This window comes from Ovis aries, chromosome 14 (genome assembly GCF_016772045.2).
Source record: "Ovis aries strain OAR_USU_Benz2616 breed Rambouillet chromosome 14, ARS-UI_Ramb_v3.0, whole genome shotgun sequence".
NCBI lineage: Eukaryota > Metazoa > Chordata > Mammalia > Artiodactyla > Bovidae > Ovis > Ovis aries.
In genome coordinates this window covers 16381297-16385367 of record NC_056067.1, presented here as the reverse complement: position 1 = coordinate 16385367, position 4071 = coordinate 16381297, and the positions used below count along the sequence as shown (strand labels likewise).

The following is a 4071-nucleotide window of genomic DNA, read 5'->3' as shown; positions in this document are numbered from 1 at the left end:
TTGCCCAAGCTTCTTTTCTTGGGATCTAGACTTCTTTATTATAATCAGCATTTTTCCTCTCTACTACCTTCCCCCAAAATTGTATCCACTTGGCCGTATCTGCATTTAGTAGAAAAATCAAACTTTCAGCTGCTCATCAAACCCTCCCCTACTCACTGACCAAATGATCAGGTTCCTCTAAACCTCATGAGTCATCTGGCTGATTTTCTTAAAAAACCAAATCAATCACTCGCTTGGGGGATATCCTTTGACAGCTCTCCAAGGGATCTAGGAAACAGTGCCACTGGAGTGGGGTGCCTAGAGGAAGGGCTGAGGCGCTCATCAGGGCCATGAAGCCTCTATTGTGAGAACTGTGCTGAGCAGGAAGTGAGAGGTGTTTCCCAAGCCAGCCACTCACTTGGTCTAAGGCTCTCCTGCTTAGACATGTGCAGGGAGGGAAAATGGTAATGCTAGTTAACTAATTCTCAGAGCATCACACCTACCACCCACCTCCTCTGCCCAGATAACATCCTTAGCCACAAATAAATATTTGAGCTGTTTATTCCCCAACACAACTCTTGCATAAACTATTTTCAACAAACACATGCATGGTTCTATTCAAATGAACTCATGTTTGAAAGCCTGGTGGACTAGATTGGGTTCATGGATGATTTCAACGTACTGTTTCTGAGCTAGGACTAATGGTTTTGGGCACTAAGTAACAAATCATTCTTAGTGGAAACAATGGGTGAGGTCAGGGTTGCACAACTGCGTCCTGCCCTGACTCCCCACCTTTTCAGCAGAGGCAGCTCCATCGGTGGGGGTTGCCGTGCATCTTGCCAAGGCAATTGTGTGTAGACTCACGTCTGTAATTACCATTTAGGAGGTGCAGAGGGATGTCACGAAATTCTCATGTGAGTGCCAAGAAGAGGCAGGACTGGACAGAGGAGACGTCTGGCCTGCTCTGTGAGCTCAAAGGGCACAGCCCACCTCCCGGAGGTTGCCCATCCTTGATCCCTGTAGGGCCCTGGGTAAACCACCTTGTCAGCCTCACGACACAGGGACACTGAGATAGGAGGGGGCTGAGGGAGGAGAATGCACTCAGCTACATGGCTGCTCCTCAGTAGGCTTTACTCAGGCATGAGCACCGTGACCCCTGGCCTACTCCCGATTCGTTGCTTCATGTTAGGTAACTAGTATGTGCAGCAGCCTGGCTGACTCATGGCATGACTGATAAGCCCTCTCTCTCTGCAGCAAGGTGCAGATTTGAGTTTCCTTTGGAAAGCATGGTGTGTGAGCTCAGTTCAGACTATTTCACTCTGTCTGGAATGTCTCTCCTAACAAGGACTTCACATGTTCCACCTACATGGAGGAAGTTCCACAAACAGGTTTGTCTATTTGTTTTCGTTTTTTAAAAAAAGAAAGAAACAAGAAACAAGCCTCACTTTTACCTTCTAGGATGACAGGAATTGTTGCCCAATCCTTTAAGTTAGAGAACACTGGATATTAAATAAGGCTTTGTGAACTTTCTACTCAATAACCATAGACATTTCTCCAGCTTTACCATTTTAAAATTTCATGAGCGTCAGAAATTTGCACAACTCAAAAATGTTTAGCAAAGTAAAATGAAGCCTACACACCAGCAGTATGATGTAAGAATTCATTAAAATTAAATCCTGAATCTATAAATGTTGAACCGGTACGGTCAAACAGGAACCAGATAAAGATTTGTGTTAACCCCCCCACCCGCAAACAGAGCGCTTCACAACCCCTCTCCTTGAGCGGGGGAAGGGTGCAGGACCCTATGGGGCTTTCCAGGTCAGGCTCTCCACATCCATCACCATGCTGTCTGCCTGCCTCTTCTTCTCTGTTGCTGTTGTTTAGTCTCTAAGATATGGCTGATTTAGAGACTTCGACCGCATGGATTGTAGTCCACCAGGGTCCTCTGTCCATGGGATTTCCCAGGTGAGAATACTGGAGTGTATTGCCATTTCTTTCTCCAGGGGATTTTCCCCACGCAGGGATTGACCCCAAGTCTCCCGCATTGCAGGCGGATTCTTTACAGCTGAGCTATAGGGGAAGCCTGCCCTTTGTCTGTAGAATCACTTCAGTTGGGACTTCCCTGGCGTTCCAGTGGCTGTCTTTGTCTCCCAAAGCAGGGGATGCATGTCCAATTCCTTGTCAGGGAGCTAAGATCCCACGTGCTTTGTGGTCAAACAACCAAAACATAAAGCAGAGGCAATATTGTAACAAATGCAATAAAGACCTTAAATGGTGACATTGAAAAAAAAATCATATAAAGAAAGAAACACTGTAGTCAAAAAATAAGCTTAGTCTGAAAAATGAGAAACTACAGAACCAAAGACAAATAAATAGTCAAGCAGTCAACATATTAAAAGTTTAGTCATTAAAGTCAAGGACTTTGAGTTCCTCCTCAAGGGCTATAGGTAGCATTCTGAACTATGTCCTTTCAGCTGTTTTGCAGATACTGCAACCCCCACCAAGTAGGAGAAGTTAAAGTTGACTACATGATGGCTGGACTACACCCATGACACAAGCTGCTCCATCTTGCAGTATTCTGAGAACTGGCTTCGAGGATGTGGGAGATAACCAACCCTGCAGCTGAAGATTAACTATGCTTAAAACAAGACGACGGGCTCTGACCACCGCATGACCACTCTCAAGATGACCGTCAGAGCTGACTCTGATGTTCTGCACACAGCCACCTCCCTCCCTCCTGACTCTCTCTTTTCAAGCTCTTATTCTGGGACTTCCCTGGTAGTCCAGCAGTTAAGAATTGGCCTTCCAATGCAGGGGGCCTGGGTTCAATTCCTGCCTTGGGAACTAAGATCCCACATGCCCCTGGGCAAGTAAAGCCTTGCACCACAACTACAGAGAAGCCACATGCCGCAACCAAGATCTGACTTCCAAATAAATAAATATTTTTTTAAGAAGCTCTTGCTCCCTGATCAGCAATGGGGAGTTGGCCTGTGGACATGAATCCACCTTCTCCCTCAGTTGCTGACTTTCTGAACAGAGCAACCTTTCCCTTCCTACCAACACTTGCCTCTCAGATACTGGCTTTCAAGCAGTCAGCAGCTGAACCTGACTTGGTTAACAAGGGGAGCAGGTTTTCCAAAATGGAATCGCTTCCTAGACACTCTGGCCTCCAGCTGGCCCCATTCTTTTTCTTCTGCTTTTGCCTTTTCCTTCACCATGAGCTTCCCCCTCCACCATTTCCCCATTCTTCCACTTGTCACCCTTGTATGACCTCCCTTCTCTACTCCAGAAACTGGGTCCCACACATAAACATACAGTAGCAATCAACATAGTCCCAGTTTCTTAGGTATTCAAACCAACCTGACTCCACCCATGTATCCAAAAGTATCTTCCCTCCTCGCAGCACAGACTCGTTTGCCCAGCGCCCATGCCTCTGTGCCCCTTCAACATGCAAGGTCCCTCCACGGCCAGCCTTGGGTCCAGGTTAAATGCTGCCTCCTACTATGACGTGTGCTCGCTACATGAAATTCCTCACTCTTCTAGGGCAGAACTCACCTCTGGGGTTATTCAAATTATCCAAACTATTTGTGTCCCAGTCACCTCCCTCATGATGGTCAACTCCTTAAGGGTGGAGAATGCGAAATTACACTTTTTTTTCCCCCCCAAACTTCAAGCTTTTCATTTTGTACTGGGGTATAGAAGCTTTCCTGGTGACTCAGACAGTTAAGAATCCGCCTGCAATGCGGGAGACTCAGGTTCAACCCCTGGGTAGGGAAGATCTCCTAGAGAAGGAATGGCGGTTCACTCTAGTTTTCTTGCTTGGAGAATCCCATGGACAAAGGAGCCTGGCAGGCTACAGCCCATGGCGTTGCAAAGAGTCAGACATGACGGAGGGACTAACACATCACTGATTAACAATGCTGTGGTATTTTCAGGTGAACACCGAAGGGACTCAGCCTGAAAGTATCCATTCTTGCCCAACCTCCCCCCATCCAGGCTGCCACTTAACACTAAGCAGAGTTCCATGTGCTATACAATAGGTCCTTGTTGGTTATCCATTTCAAATATAGCAGCGTGTACATATCCATCCTA

At 46.7% G+C, this 4071-nt stretch overlaps 1 long non-coding RNA gene across 1 annotated transcript; it reads left to right on the top strand.

Annotated features, from left to right (window-relative positions):
* The first annotated feature begins 1235 nt into the window (after nt 1-1235).
* LOC132657735 (uncharacterized) lies at nt 1236-2923 on the top strand. Its single transcript, XR_009596285.1, has 2 exons — nt 1236-1367; nt 2454-2923. It is a non-coding gene; the product is annotated as an uncharacterized LOC132657735 (long non-coding RNA).
* The last annotated feature ends 1148 nt before the right edge of the window (nt 2924-4071 follow it).